Raw genomic sequence first — 17176 nt, 5'->3', positions numbered from 1 at the left:
CAAGGGATTACACTTCCCAGACATTAGGCTTAAATCCATATAAAAAGTTATTTAGACAATTATCTCTCATTGATGATTTTGTTCCTAATAAAACAATGTTACTCAGATGTAAGACTTCAAATCTTGGTCTACAATACTGTGGTGCTCACCTACAGCTAAGGGAGGCAACCCACTATTGTTCTAACCTAAAAAATTAAATGATGGCTAAATTTGTTTTCTCTCCCTATCTAGAAGCCTTTGAGAGGTAACTGACACTGATTCTAGCCACTCCAACAGCTATCAAAATGCCTGAAAACAAATCCCAAGTCCATCGCTCTTGAGTTCACATGGCTAAATTTGTTTTCTCTCCCTCTCTAGAAGCCTTTGAGAGGTAACTGACACTGAATCTAGCCATTCCAACAGCTATCAAAATACCTGAAAACAAATCCTGAGTCCATCACTCTCAAGTTCAGCCCTGGCAGAAGAAAAAAAAAAAATGAAAAAAGCCATTACCTTGGTGCTAACCATTGCTCCTTGCCTGTTCAGATATTTTCAGGACCAAATCCAAAAGCTAACTCTTACTAATTTTAGTCAGTTGTTACTTTCCTTCCTTCCACATGTATACAAGCGCCTGTCAACCATTGAGGATCCTGTTGAGATGCATGAAGAGGGAACCCCTGCTGTCTGACAGAACCCTAATCCAGCCCCCACCCAACGTCGACCCTGTCCAGCAGGAAGTAGCAAGACAACAATGGCGCCCCCTATCCTATAACACAAAAGGCTGGAATGTTAAGGTTCAGATAGCCCTGCCCCCTCACCAACAGGATCCCAAGGACTTCTCATGCTCCTGAGAAAAGAGAACCTAGCTGATAAGCACCTTGGTCTTTGAAGTTAAGAGAAGTAGACTTAGACTTTTCTCCACTGTTTGGCCAACTCAACAGGCTTCCCCTTTGATCTCTAAAGAGGACAGGTTTTAACAGTCCTACTCTCCCACTTCCCCCCACCCAACTTAAAAAAAAATCTTCCCACCTTCTGCAGGAGGCAGAAACCTCCCTTTTAAAAGACCCCAGCTCAAGACTTGGGGAGACATTTTCCCTGCCCCGATGGGAATCTGTCCCATGTGTTCCTTTGCTAATAAACCCTATTTTGATGGAGTTTTATCTGTCCTGGTGCCTCCTCCTCCATTCACTCGTTCTCCACCAACTTCTTACCTATCAGATTCCCTTTGAAATCTGGGAGCCTCCATGAGTCTTCAATTCTCAGATTTTTCATGTCTGCAAAACCAGCATCATGTGGTGAAATAACACCATTTGTTGCCAGCTTGTGTGATCAACAGACTCACTAGTACCTTCACTGAAGTGACTTCTGGATGCCTAGGGGACATGGAACAGTGAAATGAATTCTGGAGAAACATTTTCTGTATACTACGTTTGCAAGCAGGATGTCCTAGAGATACTCTTTTCTCAAGAGAAAACGTTTTCAAAAAAATTTACTCTTTTATTTGCTTGAGCTTGCCATGGGTAGAGTCTGGGTAATTCCTGATGTGCCCTCAGGGCATTTTCTTAGCGCCACAACGAAATGCATTTGACTTACTAATCTCTTAAAAATAGTGCTTTCCTTAGCTCCAACTTTGCAAGAACTTTGCTGACTAAACTTCAAGTTTTTACATATCTTTCTGCTCTGCTTTTTCCATTTGAGTCTTACTAAACCTGAGTGAAGGTAGCTAGAAATAACCGTGCCAAAGCCCAAATGTTGTGTGGTCTATAAATTTCTTCTTACAGATTAATCTGTCTTTCATTCCTAAACAGCCTCTCACAAAAATGTCAGGATGTGGACAAACTATAGACAGAGTCTTTACTGGGATATAACATAAATGACTTGTAGTCCATTCCCAAGGTAGTCTGTGTTCCCATCTGAAGCCTCATGAGCCTGGCCTTTGCTGTCCACATTCCTGTTGATACTCTGGCCTTCTAAACTCCCACTAGAAAAATCCATTAACCTCTGCTTACACCACTCTACCTTTATCTAAACAATCTCTAAATTAGTTCAAATTTCTCCTGCAAACCAGTGCCAAATGCTTAGGAACCAGGGGGTTAGATTTAGTCACAGTAATGAGCCCACTTGCCTGATGCAAAAGCATTCTTGCTGCTGTGACCAGATACCTGAGAGAACTAGGAGGAAGGGTTTAGTTAGGCTCTAGTTTCAGTGATTTTTGGCTTGTCATGTCAGGGAAGGAGTAACACAGCAGCTCTCATCGTAGTGGAAAGGAAGTAAGGAGAGAAGATGGAACTGGAGACCAGGTATAAGCCTTAGGGGCTGTGCTCCTAGTGAACCACCACTTCCAGGTATTCACCACCTCCTAAAATATCCACTACTTCCCAAAACAGCCAAGCATTCAACATGTGAGACTTTTGGTGACCACTTCATATGTAAACTATATAATATGTGTTTATTGCTAAAATTTTTTGTCTTGTTTTCTGACTGCTTTGTGGCTTTTCTGTTCTTGTTACTCTTTCTTAGAAATCTTTGTGATTTTGATGCTTTTCTGTATAGATAAGTTTTGATCCCTTTCTTTTTCCTTTTGTGTTTATAGTATAGCTTTTACACTTTGAGGACATGTGATTACCATAAAGCTTACTTAAAACATCTGTTAGTTATAAAAGTCTGTTTTAAGCTAATAATAATTTAAGTTTGATTTCATACAAAACTCTGCTATTTTACACCCCCTCCCCATTTTATGTTTCAGTGTCATAGTTCACTCTTTTTCATATTATGTGTCCACTAGTAAGTTGTTCCATCTGTACTTGCTTTAACCTTTCTGCATTTTAACTTTAATAGCAAAGCCACAAATGATTTCTATCCAATTCAGTATCAGGCTATTTTGGACTATATACATCATCTTCACCAGTGAGTGACTTGCATACTTCTATGTTTTCATGTTAGCTCACAATCCTTTGTTTTGCCCTGAAGAACTTCCTTTAGCATTCAATGCAAGGCAGGTTTAGTGGTAACAGTCTCTCAACTGTTACTTATTTGGGAAAACTATTTATTTCTCGCTCATATCCAAAGTGTACCTCTGCTAGATTAAATATTCTTTGTTGGCAATGTTTTTTCTTTTAGCAATTCAAACACAGCATTCTACTCTGCTTGCAATGCAAGGTTTCCTCTGAGAAACATGCTGAGTCATGTAGAGGTCCCTTTTAGGCTAGGAGCCCTTTTTGTTGCTTTTATTTCAAAATTTTTAGAGATTATAAGTTCATCATGGATTTCAAGAGCTTAAGGGGATGTGGGTTGCTGTGAGTTACTTGGTAGTCTTACTCTGCCTTTCTTAGTACACCTGTGTGCACCATAGTGTTCTCTGAAGCCATCTGATGTTCTGTGAAGTCCTGGGCTGATCTGTGCTTAAGGTGGCCTGTTGATACCTATTTTGCATCATTTATAATTGTATTAAATAACAATGAGTAAATCTGCAGGTTATTTTTTCATGTAACAATTAGTGTGTGCTCAACTGATGTTTATGTTTGCTTTGCTGACAACTAAGTGGGAAATAGTCTGTTTCTGTTTGTTGTTATTATTTCTGCCTTGTAATCACTTATCAGTTCAGGTATTTCAATGACTGCCCCCCAAATTGAAAGTGAATCTGATTGCAGAATTGTGCTTGAAATTTAAATAATCTAAGGAAGTGTTCCCTTTGTACCATGTGGTTCTGGATTCCTTATAGTAGTTGATGGTCCTGGTGTGTTACATGCTGAAGAATCTCTGCTACCTGTGTTGAAAGCCTGGCAGTTGTGTCTGTGAACAGATAATGATGCAGACACAGACCAGTCTTAAATGTACCAAACAGAAGAAAGATGCTTTTTCTTTTTTGTTTTGGTCTTTTTGAGACAGGGTCTCCCTATAACCTCAGCTAGCCTGTAACTCCCTATGTAGACCACGCTGAACTTGAACTCACAGAGATGTTTTATAGGCCTTGTGGGACTATTGTTTTCATAATGGGAGGACATGCTCTGGAGATCAAACAAACAAAAAGCAGGACAGTTGCAAAGAGAAGGAGGACTGAAGATGTTTTGCTATGAAAGCAATAAAGTGACGCTCTGATCATAGAGAGGTCCTCAAGCATATTTGTATCAGCACACAGCTCAGCATCCTCTGTGGTGAGCAATGGTAGCTTAGCTACTTTTCTAAGGATTCTTTGTTGTCCCAGATGTGGATATCCACGGTCTCTTAGTATGAGGATTTTTTTCCTCATTGCAACTGAGATATTCATAAGCCTTAGAGCAAAATTAGTCTTTTTTTTTTTTTTTTGTCTTTTTGAGACAGGGTCTCCCTGTAGCCCCAGCTGGTTTGGAACCCACTATGTAGACCAGGCTGGCCTCGAACTCACAGAGATCCACCTGCCTCTGCCTCCTGAGTGCTGGGATTAAAGGCGTGCACCACCACACCTGGCTAAAATGAGTCATTTTTAAGAGTGTCTTCTTTCTTGGGTGGATCAGTAACCCTGGCCTCAGAGTGATGACTTTAGTGTCATTTTGCTTCATTCCTTTCTCACAGATGGACATCAAGAGCAGCTTGTATGGGCAATTTGAGCTGAAAAACTTCCTTGCGATAAGAAGACTAAAGATACCTTGCTTTTACTGAGTTACTTAGCATGCTGATTCTGAGATTCCTAAAAATAATAGCCTACCCAGAATTTATGGTGAGCATTAATTAATCTTTTTCACACAGATATCTATTCTGTTCAACACATTTTGAAATTTGATTTAATTATAAACCCTAACAAACCAAACTGTGTGATTTCATGTTATGAAGGACCACACACTCACCAAGGCCTTAGGAAGAATCCATTTACTGTGGATCCCGTCCAATGTTATTAAGTTCTACTGTCCAAAAATACAGTTTTGAAAGATGAGGTTAGGTTTATTAGTGGTGCGTTGGATGCATTTTCACTAAGTGAGAGAGGTTTTATAGTTTTGTCAGTCCAAGCAACTTTTATTAGGCCAGATTATTTTTAGGTAAATCTATGGAATTTCTCCAATTTGATATACGTCCAAAAATCTTAGCACTCTGAAAGTTTGTTTTCCTTTTAAAAATTGTCTCTTCCCGGCTGTGTTAAGGTTTCCTGACGGTGTCATGGAGGACAGCTCCCAGTGTGGCTGCTCCTCTTTCTGGAGAACCCTTGACTCTGTGCACAACACCCAGCTGTGTGGAACAGACAGGAGCTCACAAGGACAAATTCTAGCATGTTCGAATTTCCAGGACTCCTGCATTCAGCAGCAGCTCCTCCTGTCCTCCATAGACAGACCACTGGAGTGTGTCATAGATCAAACCACACACAGCTACTTCCCAGCATACGACTCACATTTCTCATAAGTTGTAAACTAGGACATGTTTAAGACTTGAGGGTAGCCTTGGAGGCACTGTACCTGAGCACAGGCACAGCCTGGACTGGTCAGCATCACCTAGCTGCCTGAGAACATTCTCCTGGAGCTGTTCACGCACATGTTTGCCCACAAGCTGCTGCTTAACTAGGGCCTGTCTGCAGCCTCTGGCGATACCTCATTGACTTAGTGACACTCTGGAAGCTCAAGGGCGTACAAGAGGGCTTCACCACCAAGGACTGGGACCAGCCTGTGGCAGACTGACAGATCTGTTTCTTGCGCAGCCTTCACAGGAGCCTCATGAGCAACCATGTGCTCAATATGACAAGTTATTGTGGAGGATCTACTCTAGCCAGGGAGATGGATGGAAGGTGGAGTGTCTCCTTGGGGACCACGGCAATAGCTTTCCTGATCCCAGAGTCAAGAAGAACTTTGTCACCTCCTATGGCACGTGCCTTAAGTCCCAGATGGTGGACCTCAAAGCTGAGGAGTACTGGGAGGAGTTGCTGGACGTATTCCGACCCCACATAGTGGTGAAGGACTAATTTGGTGCCAGAACAGACTGTGGCTGCATCTACTACCTCCGAGTACAGCTAGCCTCGGCCAACTACTTCGTTGGGTCTCCTTTGAGCCTCTGCCTGTGACCACTGATCTGTGGAATGAAGCTGAGTGTCCCCACACCTTCTCTAGCCTCCCCCCCCCCGCCGTGTTTGGTGTTTGTCATATCTTTCAACGCTGGGGCAAGGATACCCAGTTCTGGGCAGGCTGGTATGGGCTCTGTGTCACCAACAGTAGTAGCAACAGCGGTACCACAGGACCACCAAGCGCTCTTCCAGAAATGATGCAAGGACAGGAGGAAGATATCCAGCAGCACTTCCACATCAGACATCGCCTGATAGTCATTTGTCCTCCCTTGCTGGGGTCTGCCCAAGGGCCCCTCCAGGCAAGAGGTAAGCCCCCAGAGCATCTGCCCCGGTACAACCTTGGACAAACCCACCAACTCCCACTAATTTATAGTCATACAGATCTGATGTTTTGTTGTAATAAGACTTGAGTGTAACACAGAGAAAGGCTCCATATCCTTTTACCAATCTCCTGAGTCACGAACTCCCTGAGGAAGAGATTCTTGCTCAAGAGAGACTGGCTTGCTTTCAATTCTATGAAGCCAGCCAGAGGACTAAGGCTAAGTTTAGACAGCTAAAAATAAAGTGAAAACTTGGATTTTAAAGTTATTATTATTACTTGAAAATCCACTTTTGAAATGTACTTATATAGTGGTGCAAAATCAGATTAATGCAATTTCATTGTTATCATGAAAATAAGTCTGGTTTTGGCCCAAACAAAGTCAAGAACTTCTCAGACACTTCTTTTTGTTTTCTTTAACCAAATGTGCATAACCATATTGGAGAAATGGAGTATAATTTTGAACTTTACCTGCCATCTTCGATCAGCGGCCATTTCCTTATCAAAAAATCATTTTGGGCTTAAACATTTGACCTCCTTACTGCTCTTAGTATGATTGCAGACACAAGCACTTTTACAAATGGTGTATTTCTGATATAGACATACATTTGTTGATATTTGACTTTCTTTTAACTACTACATCTTTAAAATCAACTATTACATGTTTACAATAAAACTGAAAAACGTCAGTCTTGCTCGTCTACTTTCAAGAAGAAAACATCAAATTTTTGTGGCAGTTGGAAAACTGCAAGACAAGTGTTCACTGTTATTCTTTGAACTATGAATGTTAATTTCCCCAAATCTCTTTAAATAGGAAAACTCTTACTAGTACTCTATTAAGGATACCGTGGCAGCTTTACACAATGGGTTTCATTTAGTACATTTCAATGAATTCTGAAGCAATGATTTAGAAACAGCCATCCTCAGGAAGGGGGCTGTCAGCAGGAGTGTGGAACAGAATCACCTGACTAATGAGCTAAATTCTGGAGTACCTTAAGGAGCACCAAAGAATTCAGGAGAGGCTATAAAACCTGGGAGAGCAGAGGGATAGGGACCTGGCTTAAGAGTACTAGAAGGAAAGCTCAACAGTGCCACTATCATCCCCCCCCTCCCCGGCCAGGCCCCTCAGAGCCCAGCCCAGGATAAAGGAAAAAACAGCATTAGCCTATGCTGGGGCACAGAACCAGGCTCTCACCTCAGTGAGTTCAAGCCCAGGCTGCAGGCCAGGCTGGCCCCTATTGGCCTGGGCTATAGGCTACCATGGTATAACTCTTAAGTTCTCCACTCTACAAAAAGGTAGTTATGTGAGATAATATATGTTTATCAACTTGACTGTGGTGAACACTTTGCAATGTCTATTATCAGTTTCCCACAATTTTTAATTTAAATGTATTCTTTTTTTCCAGTTACACCACAATAAAGTTGGGAATAAGTGTCTATTTGTTCTAGATAAATAAATGAATCATGGCACTAGATGTGAGTACAGTTAGAAATGAATAACAGGCTACTCAAGGGCTACATTAGAATATGCTCCTCTGGCGCTAGCTCTCAGCAGCCCAAGTTTGGACGGAAAGTAGAATTGGGAGATCATAAGAGAACTCACTCAGTTTCTAGACTAGCACCTTGAGTCCCGGGAAACCTGTCTGATCCTAAACACTCAGCCTTAGTCCTGGTTGCTGAATCCTGCTCTTAGATTCCCAGCCTTTGTCCTGGATGTTTATCCCTGATCATGAGTATTGAGTCTAGGTCTTATATACTCAGCCCTGGTCTTGGCCTTGCACTGGTCCAGGTGCTCAGCGTTGATCCTGGTGCTCAACTTTGGTCCTAGATGCACTGGTCTAAGATGCTCTGCTCTGGTGAACTTCCCTGGCCTAGATGCTGAGCCTTGATCCTGATCCTGAATGTTCAACCTTGGTCTTGGATACTAAGCCATGGTCTTAGATGCTTGGCCTTAGTCTTCGATATACAGCTCTGGCCCTTGTTGCTTAGCCCTGATTCTGTATGATCAGTCACAGACCAATTAACATGTTTGTGGTTTGCCAAGCTGATTTTGAAATCTGCAACACCAGCTTCCCATTTGCCTTCTGGGGCCTTCCAGGGTGGAACCACACCACTTAATGCAGCCCATTTGCCAATTTCTGCCAGATTTTTGACCCATTCTTTATAAGCCCCAAGGGCTGGATAGTTTTCTGTAGTAGGAGGCTGATAATAACCAGGAAGACTTATTGACCTTACGTCTTTGCTCTACTAAGCACACTTGATCTTGAGCCTGTGTGTTTCCATGGGCAATTTAGTCCAAGTACAATATGTAGATATGTTGTAGTTTTTTAATTAACAAAAAATGAGGATCAAAGTCTGGTAAGCTGAGGGGAGGTGGAAGCAGTCTGTGAACCGGGCAGTGTCACTACTCACAGCTTTACCGCTTGGATTTCACTGTTAGCACCGTGTGTTCTTGATGTGAAGAGTAAGCGCAAGCACACAGGCTCACAGAGATCGAAACGTACATGGTTAACAGAAACCCATAAAGAGCGAACTCTCACTGAGTGGGGCGAGAACCTCTGGGAAACGTGTCTTTAAAACTGCGATTGCAGCTGGATATGGTGCATCCTGTTAATCCCAGTACTCAAGAGGCAGAGGTAGGTGAGATGGAGGCAGGCCTGGTCTGCATAGCAAGTTCGAGGTCAGCTGGGGTTACAAGGAGACCCTGTCTCAAAAAGCCAAAGAACAACAACAACAACAAAAACAACAACAAACACCTGCTATTGCTTAGGTTCAGCCAAGTGGCCCCTCTCGGGGGAAAGACCCTTATGGAGTGCCTCCAGGGTACCTGCACACATGTGGTTTACAGAACAGGAGTGGGAGACTGTGGCGGTATAAGAAGGTAAACACTCGGCAGGCAGAGCATCTCAGTTCTTAAGAGCTTTAGTACTTTCCAAACCAGCAGCAACACTTGGGAAGATGCTAGGCTGGCAGGCAGTGACATGTGTGAGTGCCTTAGTCATATGCCTTGTGACGCTGATTTTGAACTGTCTCTTATGAATGATAAAAGGAAAGCACAAGACAAAATACTCTGTGATCATTAGGGAACTTGGTGTCTCTCAGGTTCGGTGACCTTTGGCTTGGCCCTATTGTAGAAGCACCTCTGCCCTGGCACAGGTAACGACAGCCTGTTTCAGCAGACCTATGTCTCAGCCTCTATTTCACAGAACAAAAGTGCAGGGAACAAGGCAGTTTAAACTGTGACCTATGTTCAGCACTGTCTGATTCACAGACCAGTGGCCAAGCCACAGGGACACCAAGTGAGTCCAGGGCCTTCCAGATGAGGAAGCAGCAATTAAGAGTGGGGCTGGTCTTCTGTGAGCTCATCCACTGTTCAGCACTGCTTTTCAATGAAATGTGTCAGAATATAGAATGTATTTAAAATATAGGATGTGATTTTAAATATTTTATTATTCTCATTTTATGTGTATGAATATATTGCCTGCATGTAGGTAGGTGCACCTGTGTCGTGCAATTTCCATGGAGGTTAGAAGAGGGCGTCAGATCCTCTGGAACTGGAGTTACAGTTATTAGCTGCCATGTGAGTGCTGGGAATTGAACCCAGGTCCTCTGCAAGAGCAGCCAGAACTCTTAACTACTGAGCCATCTCTCCAGCCCACAGAATGTGATTTTTAAAGGCACCAATGAATAATTCTGGAACTAGCAAAAACAGAGAGAGATGGGAGATGCTGTCTGCATACCCTTCCTCCAACCAGCTCTTAACAGGTATGAAAGCATTTGTGAAGGAAAACCCAAAGTCAAATATCCAATCAAAGACAAAGGACAATGCCTACGCCGTAGCAGACTTTGAAAGGCAGAACTAAAACACAAGTGCTTTACTCTATTAAGTTAGGATCCAGGACTCAAAGTCAGAGACAGGCCCAAGGCTCTAGAGGGTCGGCCTGGCCTCATATGTAGTAGGGGACTTTGAAAATGTCACATAGCTCTGGAAATGTGCAGAGTGTCAGCACCAGTTCAGGCTTTGTACTCCTTGGCATGTTACTGTGAGAAGAAACGCAGCAGCTTTTAACTTGTCATTGCTTCTGTCTCTTTGATTTCCTATTATTTTTCCTCCTGAATTCTGTTTCTGTGGGAGTTCATGTGGCTTAAGACACTCCTGCAGTTTGCAGTTATCCAAGTGACTTGGCTCTGTGTGATTGTGATCAAAGCAAGGAAATCCTGGCTTCTAAGTTGCTAAATGTCTTATTCGGACACACTTGCATCCAGTGAATAGATAACGGCACTCTTCTACCCATAAAATCCACATCATCACTGCCAATCAACTCCCTTCTGACAGACTTACTCGGACTGAAGTTGAAGAACTTACTTTCACCAACGCCCAACAAGAGGCTTCTATGTAGATTTCCTCTTGGATATAAAACGTTTTTATGCTTTGAAAAACTGATTAGGCAATTGCATCACTTGATAAGGAAAATGACTATGGGCAAGGTTTTCACTCTCCAAGTGCCAGGCTTTGTCCAGACATGGCCTATGGTACCAGTGGGGCTGGGTCTCTGTATGGAGTCAGCCCTGCTCAGCAAGGCTGGTATCAGACTTCACGGAGGCCAGTAAAGTGTTCAGGTGAAGGTGTGGTAGATGTGGGCCCAGGATGAGACCTTTGAGCTAAGGCAGGGAAGTGGTGAGGCCTGGATCCAGAATATGGAGGTCTCAGCTAGCTTTATTTGCTAGGCAGCCCACCCTCCTCCTACAGGGCAATTGGCTGGCTTCAGTTTCAGAAAACTCTGGGGCATAATGTTGGTGAGGTTCTGGCTCTTTTCATTCCTCCTTCTTTTCATGCAAAGAGTGACAGAGAGGACTTGAGGGTGTATCACTGCTATAGCAGATTACACCAAAGGAGGATACTTTATAGTCTAAATGAAATATATACAGCCAATTACTGAACATGTCCCTCTGATTCCAAATGCCTTATAGTGCTGTGTCTTGGGCAGGTGGTGGGGGTCTAGTCCCTCTCCCACTGAACGCCTGGGATTCCTTTCTCTACCTTTTGTAGAAAGTTATCTCATGAGAGAAAGGCTTTCTGAGCATCGCCCACCCAGTTGCTGACTTTTTTCCTTTTTTTCTGCTCTTATCAGAAAACTAGGGAAGGTGATCGGTGGTGTGAGGTTCAGTGAGGGCTGTATTTACCCATGGAGGCAGTTTGGAGTGTAAGTGGCTTGGCTGTTCCACCCTTTTCAGGGTCCTGCTACCTAGACCTTGCTTAGAGCACAGTTAGCCAAGACTAACTCTCAGAAAGATGGCCCTTGCAGTTGAGGTTCTATGAATGGCTAAGTTCTTGGAGCCAGAGGAGGAATCATTCATGAAATATACGGTTACTATTATAACTGAGAACAAATTCTAAAATGCTATGCCTTGTTCATAGATGTGCTATATAAAAGTGGAACTTTTCTGTTATGTTGTCTTCATGTTTTGTAAGAAAATATAGAATTAGAATTTCATGGGAAAGTGGAACAAGAATTTGTACCCAGAGACAGCATGACCAAATATATTTAGAAAGTATTATAACTGATGACAAGCAACAAGGCATGGTTTGGGGGTGTCTTAGTCCAATTTCTAATCCTATAACAGAAAGCAAGAAACTAAGTAAATTATAAACAAGTTTGTTTTCTAACAACTCCAGAGGCCTGGAAGCCTGTACCTGCTGAGGACCTGAAGGCTGAGCCTAACAGAGTGGGAAGAGAGGCAAGCTGAAGACAGAGGAAAGGTGAGGTAAACTCATAAGCTTGTCAGAAGTCCCCCACACTGACCCCTCCCTCTTTTCTCTATCCATCCTTTTCAGGCAGGGCCCTCTGTCTGCCTCACCCCTTGAGGATCCACCTCTCTACATTGACAAGATGGCACTCAAATTCAGTGTGAGTTTGGAGTGGTCTCAACTGCGTGAGGGTTTTCTTACTCCTCTTTGACTAAAAGAATAAAATAAGAGTTTGGTTAAGTCCCACTGTTCTTTTCTCCAGAGAAAAATGGTTAGTGATTGGCAGCTGGAGTCATGGCTGCAAAAGGGAGAGTGGTTGCTCCATGTGGCTTTAGTCCCTGCATCTTAGAAGCTAATCCTGCTCTTTCTGAACAAAATGACAGCCCAGTGTCTAACAGCACCTCCAGAAGAGGCTCTACCATTGTGTTTTCTTTTGTTTCATGATAGAAATGCCCAGGCATAGCCTGCAGCTTCTCCTGGGGCCAGACAGTATCTGTGCCAAGCCTACTAGAATGGAGAAGTGCTTAGAGAACTCACTTATGTGATGAGAATATGGACAAAGAGAGAAGTCTTGAAGAAGCAAGAGAGAAAGGAAAAACAGAAGGAAAGAGGATGAGGAAAGAAGGACAAAGGAGGGAAGGGATTAGCTATGTCAGAGGGGCAGGGAAGGACCAAGGAAGAACGCCTTCCAGGGCCTGAAGCAGTGTCCTGACCCTCAGATTCCTTTTTGTGTAAAATTTGCAGCATCAGCTTCACCTTAGCAGAGAAGGGCTAGGAAGTAACCACCATGCTCAACAAGGCCCTTGAGAGTCTTGTGCTCAAGGTGTCATGATCTCCATTTCCTCACCTCTGTAATCTGCCTCCATGATTCATTGACATCAGACTGTATCTTTGTGCCCTGAAACATTACCTGGTCTGCAAAATGCCACCTCACCCCAGGATGGTCCTCACAGCCTTCCTCTAAGTTCCAGCAAAAAGTAAAGTGCCTTCCCGGGCTTTGTGTAGTTCTACCCACCCATGAGCATGATTGGACTCAGGCTTCCTTATCTGCACATCTGCTGAAGTTTCCCACATGACTCAGCCATTTGCTCTGCCTGGTCTGAGGTAGATCCTGCCTCATTTGCTGTGCACACAGAACCCAGGAATTGCCTGGCTCCTCTGAGCCTCGTGCTGCTCTGCTAGCACCTCCATTGCATGGCTCCCTGCATCCCATGGTCACCCACATTTTCCTCTCCATGTCCAAAGCAGATTTATGAAACACTAGATCATAAGACCAAAGAAGATACCATTATTATGCCTGATTGTTCAGTTCCTTACTTATAAAATACTACCCCAGAGAGGAATTGGATTGGAGCATGGAGTCTGTGCCAAGCATTTAGTTGCTGAATTCATACTAGAATGATCTAGGTAAGTTCTTTTTTTATTTTTATAATATTTGTTTTAAACAATTTTATGTGTATGAGTGTATTGTTTGCATGTGTGTAAATGTATCTGTGTCATGCAGTGCCCTCAGAGGTCAGAAGAGGGCATCAGATCCCCTGGAACTGGAGTTACAGATGGTTGTTAGCCACCATGTGGGTGCTAGGAACTGAACCTGGGTCCTCTGCAAGAGCAGCCAGTGCTCTTAACTGCTGAGTCATCTTTCTAATCCCTGATCAAGGTATAGTCTTTTGTGGCTTACCTGTTAAGCCTTGACTTAATTTTGTGTATGCTTCCCAGATGTTTTGATAAAATGAAAAATATTTAAAAACATTCCTAGAACAACAATCACCTGTAACTGACCAATATTTCAAGATACCAGGAAGGCTGCTTACTTGTGAGGCCTTAAGTGAGGGAGGGCATTTTTGAACTCCTCTTGTTCAGAAAGCTGTGTGAGGTTGATAAAACGGTAGCTTTTGGTTCAACCAACAAGAAAATATTTAAAAGAAAACAAATTTAACTCTGAGTATATGAATAATAACCAGGAAAAACCAGGTTCTAAGAAATTCTCAGTCTTATATTTGTATCTTCTCTTTATAGAAATGCAACCAAATTACAACAAATCTTCAAGACAGAGGAGAACCAGGTACCAACTTATGTGGCCACACAGTGCAGCCACCACTGACATTCCAGTATAATTTTCTGCTTTTTCTCTACATTCATGTGACTGTATGTATAATGTAGTGTGATACATATGTTGCATTTAAACCTCCCTCCTTTCCCATTCTATCCCTTCCTGTCCTATTTAGCTGGGTGTGCCCACCTGCGGCGATGGCTATCTATAGAGCCCTGGATATGGTCTCTGGACTCTGTTGGGCTTCTTGTCTGGGGGCTGAGGACTCTGTGATTCTGGACAGCAGAATTTTACAAGGGGTATACTATAGTACCTAACCACAGGCCACAAACTGTAAATTGATCATTCTAAAACACAGGCAAACTATCCTGATATCCCTGACTCTGAATGTATGCTAACCTGCTTTTTAGGTATTTTGCCACACTTAGATGAGTATTACTTGGTCAGCCCATTCCTCCCTGTGGGCCCTGGATCAGCCTCTGGGAAAGGCAAGGCAAGTTCTGATGACCTGTTACCTGCCTCTCTGCTGCATATAGCCTCCCCTTCCAAGGAGACAACTCTGGAGGTATGAAGTTGCCATGGAGACAAGACGATTTGGGTATACATTCTTGACCTACATGCTTCCACTCTCTTGCAGTGTGACTCACCTCATCTGAGTTTCCAGGCTCCCTTTTCTATACCTAATCACTCCCTGACATTTAGGCCCCTATTGTGTCTTGCTTGGACTCTCCAGAAAGTCTTGAATATCTCCTTACCTATTTAATAGAATGAGTTTTTTCCCCCATTGTTCCCTATTCAAAAAATGAATGTCACCATCTTATGAAGTAGACCTTAAATCTAATTAGAAAGTGGTTGGTTACTCCCATAATATTTGTGCCACTATTGCACCAGTGGTCATATCCTGCCAGCCTAGTTGTTGCTGTAGCTTCCAGGATTCACAACTGGGTAAGATTAATGAATTAATCTTCCAGTAGCATGAGTAACAAACTCTGTACTACGAAAGCTAGCTAGTAGAAATGAAGCTTTGAAGTGAATACGTTTCTCCTTGTTTGTTCTACAGCTCATGCATGCAGTGTCTTCAGAAATAGGGTCTTGCTGTCAAGTTCTGGTGGTTAACTAAGAGCAGGGGCAATTGCTAGTATTTTTTGAGTGTTTTTGGAACCCCTGATCAACAATTTCAAAAGAGGGAGTCTATTCCTGGCATTGGGCTTTTACTTTGCTAGCCTATATTATCTAGCAGGGGCAATGTTCTCCTGTTATAAGGTATCTAATTTAAATCTCTTTGTATAATGTATATGTACACCTTAAGTAGCTGCTATAATGGTAGGTTTCCATATGGCTTTTTCTAAAGGCCTTTAGTGTTAGTTATACTTCCCCATACTCCATCTGTTGGCCTGTCTTCCCATTCCTTTCTCTATTAACCTTTCCTACTCTATTATTCTCTTTTACCCATTTATGTTACTTCATTTTTGCTTCCACTCCCATGAAGCACCCCCCAATGGTCTTTTACTAGTTTCCTGACATTTCTGGATTTTCAAATCGAAGCATGCATATCTAAGATTCAAAGCTAGCATCCAGCTATGAGTGATGTTTGTCTTTCCAGGTCTGAGTGACCTCATTCAGGATGATTATACCCAGGTCCATCCGTTTACCTGTGAATTTCATAATTTCATTTTTTAAAAATCTAAATAATATTCCACTGTGGATATGTACCAGACTTTCATTGTGCCTTCAACAGTTGATGGACATCTAGGTTATTTCCATTGTCTGCTTATTATGAAAAGGGCAGCAATGAACACAGATGAACAGGCATCTCTGTAGAAGGATATAACTTCATTTGGATATATGCCAAAGAGCGGTATGGCTGAATCATACAGTAGATTGATTTCTAGCTTTTTGAAGAATCTCCACACTGCTTTCCATAGTGGCTGTACCAGTTTGTACTCTCACCAGTAGTGGATAAGAATTCCCCTTTCCCCTCATCCTGGCCATCATTTGTGACTTTTTTAGACCTTAGCCATTCTGAGTGGGATAATATGAAAATCAAAGTGTTTTTAATTTGCATTTCCCTGATGACTAAAGATGTTGAACATTTTAAAAGTGTTTCTCAGTCATTTGCATTTCATCTTTTGAGAACTCCCTGTTTAGTTCCTTGCCCTAATTTTTATTTGGGTCGTCTGTACTTTTTTATGTTTAGTTCTTTTATGTTTTTATATATTCTAATACTAACTGCCTGTCAGAGGTATATCTGGTAGATATTTTTCCCATTCTGTAGGTTGCCTCTTGATGCTGGTGTTCATTTCTATATAGACACATTTTAGTTTCATGAGGTCCTATTTGTCAATTGTTGGACTTAATGTCTGTGCTATAAAAGTCCTGTTCAGAAAGTCCTTTCCATACCTGAACTCGATATCAGGCATAGGAACCTGTGGCTAGACAGGTCACAGGTTATAGGGGAGAACCTACTATAATTAGTCTGCTAAGTAGATATAGTATTAAACTGACTCTTAATGACTTATTGTTATATCCATAGATTTAATACATCTCTCAGCTCTCACCAGAGAAGCTTCCTTATGCAGCTGATGGTAATTAACACAAAGACTCACAAGTGGCCATCATGCAGAGAATGAGAGGCTACAGAGTGCTTATCCCTGAATAGTACACCTGTATCAAACCTGCTTCCCAAGGCTCAGGGATCATTATGGAAGAGGGGGCGGAAAGATTGTAAGAGCCAGAGGTAGTAGATGACTACAGGGAATCAGTCCAGATAGCAGTCAGTTATTCATATGAATTCACAGCAATGGTGACAACATATACAAGACCCATGTAAAACCAAGCCAGACAAAATCCCAGCATGGATATGGAGAGGTGGGTAAGAAACCCCTTCCCTACCTGAGGAAGTATTGGAAATTGATGGCTGCTGGCAATAAGAGTCAGTCTTGTTTAAGGTTGAAACTCTTGGTAGGTTGAGCAGGCTTTGGTGGATGGACCCACACCAAAAGGCATTTGAGGATGTATGTTTTACTCCATAGGCTTTTATCTCTCTCTCTCTCT

The 17176-nt window shown here is 42.5% G+C and overlaps 1 pseudogene; it reads left to right on the top strand.

The window, feature by feature from the left end:
- The window catches only part of LOC103747679, a 68493-nt pseudogene extending 54376 nt beyond the window's left edge, over positions 1 to 14117 (top strand).
- Positions 14118 to 17176: the final 3059 nt, after the last annotated feature.

This window comes from Nannospalax galili, unplaced genomic scaffold (genome assembly GCF_000622305.1).
Source record: "Nannospalax galili isolate Female #2095 unplaced genomic scaffold, S.galili_v1.0 scaffold100, whole genome shotgun sequence".
NCBI lineage: Eukaryota > Metazoa > Chordata > Mammalia > Rodentia > Spalacidae > Nannospalax > Nannospalax galili.
Note: the sequence above shows the minus strand (reverse complement) of the source record. Positions and strands in the feature narration are given on the sequence as shown.